The 11841-nt window shown below is 42.9% G+C and overlaps 1 pseudogene; it reads right to left on the bottom strand.

Moving 5' to 3' along the window:
• Positions 1-5394: 5394 nt before the first annotated feature.
• On the bottom strand, positions 5395-11297 carry LOC116941923 (cytochrome P450 2D19 pseudogene; annotated as a pseudogene).
• Between the last annotated feature and the right edge of the window lie 544 nt (positions 11298-11841).

Below are 11841 nucleotides of genomic sequence, written 5' to 3'. Positions count from 1 at the left end.
GTCATTGCCTTCCCGAGTTGCCAAAATCGACCTCACGTATAAGTGGGTGAAGGTTGAATTTCCTTGAGTGAAAAACATCCGATTTAGTTAAATTTATTTGTTTCAGATTTTTTCTTTCTTGTAAGCATACATTTTTTCAGGGTTTTTCAGTGAAATATAAAGGAATATTCAATTAATCCAAGACAAGAATCTAAGTCCTGGGCGAAGTCGGGTAGTATAGCTAGTCGTAAATAAAACACAAAATAAAGTAACGTAAATATTTTTAAAAACTCTTTTATTTTCACTTACCTTGAGGCCTGATGCTGGCTTGCTTGTCAGAAGTGGGACAATGAGTCACTACAATTGCACGAACAAATACAAACAGACAAATAGACGTTACAAAATGTAACGTATCGACTTCAGACACGGACTGGAGGAGGGCTTCCCATTTATTTCCCGTTGACATACAGTTACAACTTTTAATGGCACGGTCACTAAAATGTATCTCTGGCTATATAGCTGGCTGACTATACAGCGACATGGCAATGTCTGACTATACAGCTGGTAGACTATATAGTGACTTATAACGATGTTCACTAAATAGTGAGACAGCTACACAGCGCCGACAATGACAATGAGACAGCAGCAACGACGATGATGAAGATGACGTGGAGGACCCCGAATTCCTCGCGCACCCAGGACCCCGTTCCACTCTCCCTTATATCCCCTTAGCGGGGCCATGCCCCGCCCCTGGCCACACCCCTCTTCGCGAAGTATCTCGCGGGTTCTGGGAGCTTCCCGATAGACCCCCCTCTTTGACCCTTGGTGCAGTTCTTCTCCCTCTTGTCGTCACTCCCACGTACTTAGGCTATGCTGTTTTACCACCCGCAATTAGTCCTTACAGCCGTCAGTCGGCGCACTGATGCTACACATGTGATCTTGTGAAAATATATATAAATAAAACACTAAATAAAGCAACATAAATATAAAAAAGTTGTATTTTCACTTACCTTGAGTCACTACAATTGCACGTAAAAATACAGATACACACCCCAATGACAACGATCCCCTGTATGGTCTTACCAAGCTACTGGGACAAGTGCTGTTAGTGAGCAGTGCCAATTAAGGCCGGCATAGCACACGAGGGGGTGAGTGTCCAGCGCCACGCCCGGCTGCCTTTGTCTCCCCAGTGGCGATGTTTACACACCGCACCAGGTACTCGTTTGGGGCTGAGTCGACATAGTCTCAGGACCGGTTAAGATAATCTTCAATGGTGTTGGCCATGAGCAAGAAGCAAACTCGGGTCGGTGCTTTTGTAGCGCAGCCTACTAATCGCTACACTACCGTTTCCCACACACTCATTTTCACACACACACTCACTTTCACACACACAATGTGTGAGTGTGCACACACACACTCCCAGCACGAGGATGGCTCATTACATCTTGCGGAGGATCACTCCACTGATCAAAATAGTTCCACAGTTCAGTTTGCACGTGCGAGTTCTAATTTGAAGTAAATGCTTTTTTTAATTTTTAATGGAAGCTGGTTCGTAAGTAAAGGTGTTCGTAAGTAGAGGACTGCCTGTAATATTGTTGCACTGATATATATGGCTGGGTGGACACAAGGGGGCTAAACTTAACCCACTTGTTACCACTGCTCGCTAGGAGATAGAAACTTACGAGTGGTGAATTACAAGTCAAGTGTGTTAACCATTACACCATATCGAAGATGACACACAAAGAAATGCAACACATGGTTGTACATTTATCTTTATTTTTTATATCGTATATGTGAAAAACAGGCAAATGGCTTATGATATTTTTTTACAATGTTACCGGTAGTGAAAGGTAATCGGTTTTAAAATTTGTAGTCTATATACAGCGATAATCAGTGACAATTTAGAAAAACTGTCATCTCAAAATAATTAATATCGTGCTGATGAGGTGACAACTCGTCTGGCCATTGGCCAAAGGCCCCCCCAATCTTTCAGGTATTTATGGTGATTATGAGAAAATGCATAAGCTACGCGTAGGCTCAGCATAGTACATCATACCCTTCCCTCTTATGGGTGAAGCTATCTCTGTTTTGCACAACATTTATTGAGCAACAGTTCGCCAATCGCGCCCCTGTTGCTGGAGGACGTGTCGTTCACTGCGAGATTCCTGTATGCATAGTAACTGTACTGCAAGCAATGATGCTGCCACGGAAGGGCACACCATGCCATCGTATCTCCATCTTGTTTGCTGGTATCAGGTCACATGCTCCCGGCCTCCAGTCGGGTTCAGCTGCACGATTTTTCGTCCTGTCATGTACATTACTGTACACAGATATGTGTATAGTACGCTACGTAATTTTTTACATTCTATAAATTTACCGCGTAAGTTATATTTAACACGAGAAAATATTAATCAAATTTAAATCAAAACACTTCCTGTTTAATGTTTTAGTTGACGGGTAATATAAAAACAATAGGAGGGGATGTATTCCAAACCATGAACCAAACCTCCGTTAGCCTATATATCTTTGTGTTTGCGGATAATGGATTTGCCGATTGTGGCTATTTATAAGAACATAACCCCCGCGATGGCCAATGCTTTGCTGTACAGTGTTGTCAAACGTGGCTTACATCATTCTATTGTAGTGGCTGTGATTGTCACTGTGTGGTGCCGGGCTTACGAAGCCACGGCAGATAATGTTGACATTATGTGTAGCCCGCTTACGGGGCGTAGTACCAGCCCTAGCGGGGTTTGGGGGAGCGCTGGTCAGCGCGGAGGTACAGCGAGCAGTGTGCGGTGCAGGCTCCCGGTGAGGGAGCGAGAGGGAGTGTCAGCCAGCCAGGGATACGTTGGGGCATGATACGCTGGTTGACCTGCTGACATGTGACTGGATGATATTGGAGGGGGGCCACCGGTGGACGGGGGCCGCTGGGCGGTCACGAAGTCTAAAAGAGCTCTCGGGAGCCTTCGAGAAAAAGCTCGAGAGATCTGGAAGGTTGGCGGGGCGAAGGGCGGAACCAGCCCAGCCCAGGGGGATATAACGGGGGCCCCGTGAGGGGCTTGGGGTTCTTTTGTGTTGCTGGTGATGAAGATCCACGTCGGGAAGAAGCCTCTAGCCACGGGGTCCGGGATCCAGATTGTGGTCCAAGCCGGGATAGCGAACCGTGTCTAGTTCTGCCGTAGCGTGGTTAGATGGGCATTCAATACCCGAGTGTGGGTTGTGTTATGTTGTGTTGAAGTTGGTTGAATAAATAGTGTTGCTCCCAAGACAATGTCTGCGACTCAGTTGGACTCACTACACTATGATAGAGTAGTCATAATTGTGTAGTGACATAGAATGGGTCACTACGGCGCATAGCGCTGGTTACTGACAGAGAGGGGAATTGTGGGCGTAACAGCCGACCTGCCAGCAGAGCAGGGTGTAACAGCCGATCTTCCAGCAGAACATGTAATGCGATGGAATGGGTCACTAGGGTGCGTAGCGCTGGTTGATATGAGGACATAGCAGCCCTGCCGGCTAACAGGGTACGTGATAGGCCGGAGGTCAGGGATGTGGGCCAAAGGTGACTCAGGGGACACGTGGGGTATAACCCAGACTCTTCTGGTGGGTTCCAGAAGGGGGCGTGGCCGAGGGCGGAGCCAGGCCACGCCGGGGGGCATAAAAGAGAAGTCCCGAGGCTGGATCAGGGCTGTCTGTCGTTGGAATGGAACCCATCGTGCTACGTCTTCGTCTCCGGCGTCGTGGGTCAGGCAACGTACCGGCTGTCCTGACCCATTTATAGTTATCCCGTGTGTGAACAAGTGTCTAATTGTAGAATCAACGTGTGTTGCCTCCTACTATTAGTGTCTCAGAAGTGACTCACTACAATAGCGTTTCACAACTTAGGATGATCAGAAACAATAACAAAACATTAACACCCAGTTTCATACCCACCCTCTCGCACTCAGCAGCACTGTCTGCACATGTGTATAATCTGCACAAGCCGTTAATATACAAAAGATGATATTAACGGTTACTTATTCCGAAAGTCAGGAATCCGTAATCAATTCCAATGGGAATTAAGTAATGAATTGCACTCACTAGCCAGCACAAACTCATAAATTGCACAGCACTTGTAGACTTAATTGGTCAACAAGTCATCTTTAGGTACTAGTGGTTGGCCCAAGTCTCCGTGTGTTAAGTTCAGTGTTGCAAACCAAGTAATTGTGTTGCTATGTTTAGCAACTTTTGAGTTTTCCGAAGCGATGAAAAAGTATCAAGATGACTATGGTCTAGTGACTTTTTAAAATGTGGACAACAGCAATAAAGATAACCTGCTGGTGAAGAACGATGTTGACTGCTGGCTCAAAGCTGCCTGAGGAGCTGTGCAGGTAGCCAACTTGATTGACATTAATGCATTACTACAATATTTAATTTATATCTACGTCATCATTTTTGTTCACATGCTATAAATAAAATACATTTTAAGAATATGAGTAATTTCATTCATTCAAGTTACATATTTCTGGCAACATTTTTGGCAACTTTAAAATGTTAAATAGCGATATCTGGTGACTTTTTGAGGGTTATCTGGCGATTCCCTTCCTTTGTTAGATCTGACAAAACAGGTAAATTTTCCCTCGTTTTTCAATAAAAAGTAAAAGAGTATGCCTGCAATTGCTTGCTTACACCTCTACACTTGAGGGAGCTCCAGAGGGTATTTGGCCTACTCTTCCAAGTGCTTAAAGAGGTGGGCCTAGTCACAGTTTACCCCACCACACGTTACTAGCTAATCAACTTAATTGTGGTATAACCATTAATAATGCTAGGTGGACAGAGGCTACACTTCTTGTACTGTTGTGCTATTATATCAAATTGAATCATTATTCTCTGGAATGCAAGTCAAGTGTGCTAATCATTACACAATGCATGAGTCATACACGCCAAGATAATTTCTGATACCTTACCCTAGGCCACCTTTGTGCCATGATGTATCCTTATTGAGTACCAAGGAATTACTCGAACCTGCACTGCATGAAACATCTACAGTGGCTGCACAAGTGGGTCCTCACCTCCAAACCAGTGGCCCTCAAATTTAAACATCAAGCAACAATATTTATGTTAATGCCACCACACTTGAACATAACCACTGTCAGCTTCGCAGGTGAGCAGTTGAATTATGACAGAATAATGGTTATGTTCTTGTTCAATTCAGAGCTCACAATAGTAAGGTTACTTTAATCAGACGTGGATTCATTATTTTATTGTTATTATATCATTAAAAGTGTGAGTTTTTTTTAGGTAATGGCTATGCTGGTATATGGATATAGTGAGTGTAATGATTTTACGTAAGTATGTTTACAGAGGCATTACTCCAGGAGACAAGAGACTGGGACCAAACCTGAAATTAATATTAAAAACTGTATAGTCGATGTATTAAAGTTCTAAAATACGTATATTTATTGAAGCAAAGGATTATATTGCATATCACTTTCATTAATTGCAATCATTTAAATTTGAATTGACTGTTCCTGATACTGGGCATTACAATATTTAGCTATGGACCTTGGCCTAATGACAATTGCCATGATTTGCAAAAAAGTCCGTACAAAGCCAGGACAAAAGGTGTTTAGTTTTACACATGAAGACGTCTATGGGTCGTAATCTTGTCTTAGCTACGGTGAGTTGCGCATGCGTAATCCTAATTTATAGGGGTGTGGCGATAAAGTGGTCCTGAATTTGGCAGCTAAAGTGGGAGGAGAGGCAGAGTTGGGCCAGTAAAATTCAAAGTGCTGCAAGAGAGATGTGAAGAAAAGGAAAAGCTCCATCTTGGCTAAACTTTCCCCGAAACAGACACAGGGACCAGCAGGGAATGGCAGGAAAGCATCCGATTTGATACACTGGCCATCTTTATCAAGGAAATTATCAGGATTAAACTTATGTGGTGTTTTCCAGTGGATGTCATCGTAAAAAGCAGACATGAGGTTTACCATTACATGGGTTCCCTTTGGAAACACATATTCGTTGAACTGCACATCTTTAGATGTAGGGTGCAAAACTCCAATTGGAAGAATGTTTCCAAAGCGCTGTATCTCATGGATCACAGCATCCAAGTAGGGCAGGCTGCGTCTGTCCTTCATACATGGCGGTCGCTCGGATCCCACAACTTTGTCAATCTCCTCATGACATCGGGCTTGAATGTCGGGGTTCATCATCATGAAGAGGAGGCCCCAGCATAGTGTGTTGGAGGTAGTCTCCATGCCACCAATGAAAAGTTCTATCAATAACAGAATGAGGGTCTGGTCAGTAAAGCTCCTGTTGGGATTGTCCTTCTCCTTATCAATATGAGCTAGATATGAGTCAATCAGGTCCCTGGGGTTGTGTTGATCTTTTGTGGCACGGTGCTCAGATACTATATCCTTGAGCAAGCATTGCAACTTTGTGTGAATATGGAATACTTTCTGCCATGGCCCAGGCAACTTTAGCAGAAATGGGAATACATTGCACAGTATTACCAGCGGCTCTGCTTGTAACTGCACCAGATGCTCAAGGAGGTGCGTAAGCTTTTGGAACTGCTCATTGTTATAATCATATCGGATCCCATTCAGGAGGGAGCAAATAATGTTGCCCACAGCACTGTTTAAAATAAATTTAGGGTCAAATTCTGAGGTTTCCTGTTTGAAAGTCTCTATTAGGTACCTCGCTTCTATCGATATTTTGTCAGTTATTGTTGCCTTTCCGAAGCCAAAATTGCGCAATGTTGACAAAGCAAATCCACGCTGCTGCTTCCATGTGTCTCCATAGGGTGCTAATGCGATACCAATGTTGTGAGTGAGTTTAGTAAAAAGGGGAGTTATTGGTCGGTCAGCAAACTCATGACCTCGATTCACCAGGACCTCTTTGACTGCCTGGTAGCCGCTCACCAACACAACAGGCGTACTCCCCAACATTATGGTACAGACTTCTCCATATTTTTTGGCCAATTCTTGCATGCCAATGTGGGGATTCTTACAACTAAAGGCAGTGATGTTCCCCAGCAGCGGTAATGGTTTAGGACCAGGAGAGAAGCCCACTGGGCAGATTGTTGACCCCACCACTTGCAGGGCAGCCCGTACGGTTAGGAACACCATACAGATCAGGGCCAGGCTGATCAGCATTTGACTCATTATCAAGGATTTCCATTCTGGCGAAGTTGCGACATCATCAGCCAGCAGCCCCATCTTGTCGTTCTGTGTTGTAGGGCAGTCAGCAGAGTGAACGCACAGCTCAAGTCGTAGGGTGCACCAAAAGTTGACTGCACACACAGACACACATGCAATGCCTATTTATGAGGACACTACACTAAGCAGAATTAGGCAACGGTTTACTCGCCAAATTCTACCAGCGTATTTAGGTCATTGTAATGAGGGAATCCATTGAGATAGATATCATAACTTTAATTGAGGTGACATTGTTAAATAAAGTGTGGCTTGGAAGCATATCATTTTTTTAAAGCAGTTGATATATTTAATCATAAACTATACTATTTATAACAGTTAGTATTAAGCTTCAGTAAAAAATTGCTATTCTGATACAGGCTAGTATGTTCAGTTTTTATAGTGAGTAATGCATATGTTAATCATTGGTCCAGATATAATTATTATAAAAATGTTAATACATTCATTTGTAATGGTTAACATTCAGGCAGACCTCGCTTAGCTCGATCCCGTATAATGCTGATTCGTTATAGTGCTCTTGTCCTGGAGAAAAGTATTTTTTTTTACAAAAAAATGAAATCAAAACATAAAGCGCTTACGAGTGAGAAAATGTACCTTCCCCCATTCTTCACTCAGACTCCCCCCCCCCCCCGCATATCAAACTATTTGTGGTCACGATTATTTCTGTAAAAAAATATTTTTTTCTTCCCAACGTTATTACAGTTTGGTTTAACACGTAGGCTTTCGCGACCAATATTATTCATAATAAAGGTTTTTGGGTTAGATCGCGTTTATTTATAAATGTGTCGTAACCCTCCACCACCCGACACGGCCAATCAGCAAAAAAGTGTCACGTTGACAAAAGACAAATAATTCACTACTTTAGCCCACCGGTGTGTTGAAGAGTGAATCCACATTTACAGTTTGAGTACGACGTTTCGCTGGTAAATACATCCAGCATCATCGGGCAATTCGCCAGTTTGTTTAGCCAGATGAGAACTCAAGAGACCAGGATAAAGTCTCAGGCTCCACCTAAAATAATCCTTACCACAGAAATTTAACTGAGGGCATCACTAAGACCCTAATTGGGAGCGGAACAGCTTCAACCTCGTTTTAGCATTATTATTATTAGCGCTATTACCAATACCCCAATGAAGCTCATATTAAAGACACAACACTGTTGGGAACGAATCTCCATATATACAATAGTATAATGTATAATGAATATACAACAGTATAATTAACCTCCACCGTCAGCAGTGTGGTGTGTGGAGCGCGGTGCACCGCCCATACTCAGGTCCTGTTGATGCACTTGGGCTACGCCCATCCGCACACCTTTATAAACGAGTTTATTTAGTCATCCTGAATATTTGCCTTTAGAGGCTGACTCCTTTGCCTATGACGACCGCTTGTGTTGTGATCGAAAGGTCGTGATATTTTTATTCACTTTATACTTTTTTATATTATTGTTATTTTTTCTATCTACGTGACTTTACCGAAATAACCATAGAACATAGAATATAATGAACCCTATTTCAATTAGCTCTCACTGCCTATACGGTTAGTATTATAAAATGTGCTACGGCTCAACAAAAAAATGTAAGCATTGTTAAACTCATCAACAAAAATAAATATTTGCATGTAATACTGCAATAAATAGTGTATAGTACATAAAACGTGAAATAACATGAAAAGAAAAAATGGTTTTATTTTCACTTACCTTGAGTCCTGATCCTGGCTTGCTTGTCAGAAGGGGCTGAATGAGTCACTACTTACACACAAAGACAAAGACAAAGATCCCCCATATAGCCTGTAACAGACTGTAGGGGCAAGTGCTGTTAGCGAGCACCTATGAAGGCCGGAACGGTACACGAGGGGGTGGGTGGCCAGCACCACGCCCGACCGCCTTTGTCTCCCTAGTGGCGATGTTTACACACCGCACCAGGTACTCATTTGAGGCTGAGTCGACCTAGGGGAGGCCCGGGACCGGTTCAGATAATCGTCACTGGTGTTGGCCGTGAGCGCGAATCGAACCCGGGTCGCCAGGTTCATAGCGCAGCGCGCTAACCGCTACACTATCGCTCCCCACACACACACAGGGGCACGCGCACACACAACAACGACAACGACCACCCCCCGTACAACCTTAACAGACTGTTGGCGCAAGTGCTGTTAGCCAGTAACTATGAAGGCCGACACGACACATGAGGGGGTGGATGGCCAACACCGCACCCTGCTGCCTTTGTCTCCCTCGTGGCGTTGTTTACACATTGCACCAGGTACTAATTTTTGGCTGACTCGACCTGGGGGAGGCCCAGGACCGGTTCAGATAATCGTCACTGGTGTTGGCCATGAGCGGGAATCAAACTGAGGTCGCTGGGTTCGCGCGCAAACCATTGAACTTCGATAAGATGTATTTTTTAAAACATATCTAATGAAAGCCGGTTCGTAAGTGCGGATGCTCGTAAGTGGGGCATTCGTAAGTTAATTACTGCTTGTATATGCACTAGTTAACCTCAAATTTACCCAAACAAGTGTTATTAACTTTCATACATATCATTAAATGAATGTGACAAATAGGTCTCCACAAAAAATGGCAAATTACATAATAGATGCTGAAAAACACACCCTGTATCTATGTAGATCGACCAAGAGACACCACATCAGCCCACATGCCACACAACACCGCTCAATCCCCGAGTAGATGGAGTTGAAAAAATGTGAAATTTGAAATTCGTGATATTCAAAATGATAACAACAATCAAAAACGTACAATTTTTGTAAACATCAGAAATGGTCAAAATAAATGTTTAACTCATCCCGATAATGTATCACATGTAAACAAAAACCCTTGTAGCATCAGTGAGCGTGTGTACCACTGTTCGCATTTAACCTCGATGATAATAAGTGGCCAGTTCGCTGTTGTGCGCCTCATTAACGTGACTTGACTTTACAATATCACCACAATGAGTTGACCACCCACTGCGCAGCTGCATTACATTTTAATGAATTTTCATTCCCGATTGAGAAAACTTTTTTTGGGTAACTTCTGGCCTGCAAGGGGTCGACAAAAGGTTCTGAGAAAGTATTTTTTTCCCATATAAATCACTTTGAACATAGCTTCAGTCATAAATTTTCTTAAACATACACACAAATGTTTCCTTTTAGAATTATATGTAACTTGAATAGTTCTAACGTTTGAACATGGGCGATGCGCGAGCATGACGAGGGGTAGAGTGATATTGACCAGTAGCTGCATTAGATAATTAGACACATACAATGTGTGAGAATCGGTACAGCAGCTTTGAAAGAGATGCCGAATGCGTCTGGAGAGATCCGTAAAAATGTCATTGTGTTATACATGTTTGTGTGGTGTGACCATCGTACAGTTTTAACATAGCACCATTTCCACCAGACGTGTGTTAAGTTGAGTCGACATGGAGGCTGTCTGGCACAATTTATTGACATGAGGTAAGTTGCACGTGGAAAAATGCATGGGCGCTACAATTGTGACGCAATACAATAACAGCCAATCTACAAACACATTGCAAATATGAGGAACATAAACACATGAACTGATTATTGCGTACTAACATTCATTAAGAATCTATTCACAAAGTCACAATCTGCATGCATATTCCTGCATAAATACCTCATCATCACTGCTCATGCATCTGATGTCTCCGCTCCTCGCCAACGACTCTCACGTCTGCCAGACCCAGCAACTTCTGCGTACCACAGTCCTCAAACTGTGAACATGGAGTGACAGACCACCCATCTTTATCTCCAGCAGCAGTACTCATGGTACAGTCAAATATTGACATTCCTCACATTCAGAGTGTGTGTCTGCTACCGTGATGCGGCTGGCTGATATGTTTGTAGGTTATTAACATTCTGGTGAGTGGTGGTACAGTGGAAAGTGCATTTCACCATTAACCTGGCAAACAGACTTTGATTCCCGGGCACGTCTAAAATCAGCAGCAGATAATATCAGAACTCGTATTGGGTATATTCAGCCTCAAATGAGCACACTGTAAAATGTGCAATCATCAGCACTCTAGAGACAGGCGGCCTGAATATGCTTTTGGCAACATCACCCCATCGTGCGCCATGCTAGCCTTAATAGTCACTTGCTAATAGTGATTATTCATACACCAATTACAAAACCAGCCCTCAGAAAAACGCGTTTCATTAAAATTTCATCAGGCTCCATAGTCTTAAGTGCAGTCTCCAACCTTTATTAATTATATCTCAGCTGGCCTATATATTTTTTTTACAGCAGTGTTATTGACGAGTGTGTTGAACATATTTCTATAGGTAATGATTGAGCATTCACATCAGCAGATATCCCAGGTATGTATATACAGTTATCCGATTTTGGGTAACGTGCAAACTCAAACAAAAACTTTTAGTTTCAAAAAAATTATTCTATAAATGGGAGAGAGGTGTATGGATGGAAGGGGATGGACGGCCACGTCCAAAGGGCTTGCGTTCTGCTGGCTATATTTATAAAAGTTTTTGTTCAGCTTTGTTTGTAACCTTTTAATCACTAGCCCTTCCCTATTCACGACCACAGTAATTATGAATATAATACTGATAAATATACTCTTTTCTTAGCTATTTCGGTAAAGTCACGTTGAAGGGAAACAATAAAATAATAAAATATATATAAAACAATAAAACTCCT

Source organism: Petromyzon marinus, chromosome 1 (genome assembly GCF_048934315.1).
Source record: "Petromyzon marinus isolate PM22_M1 ecotype Great Lakes invasive population chromosome 1, UKy_Petmar_22M1.pri1.0, whole genome shotgun sequence".
Taxonomy (NCBI): domain Eukaryota; kingdom Metazoa; phylum Chordata; class Hyperoartia; order Petromyzontiformes; family Petromyzontidae; genus Petromyzon; species Petromyzon marinus.
Note: the sequence above shows the minus strand (reverse complement) of the source record. Positions and strands in the feature narration are given on the sequence as shown.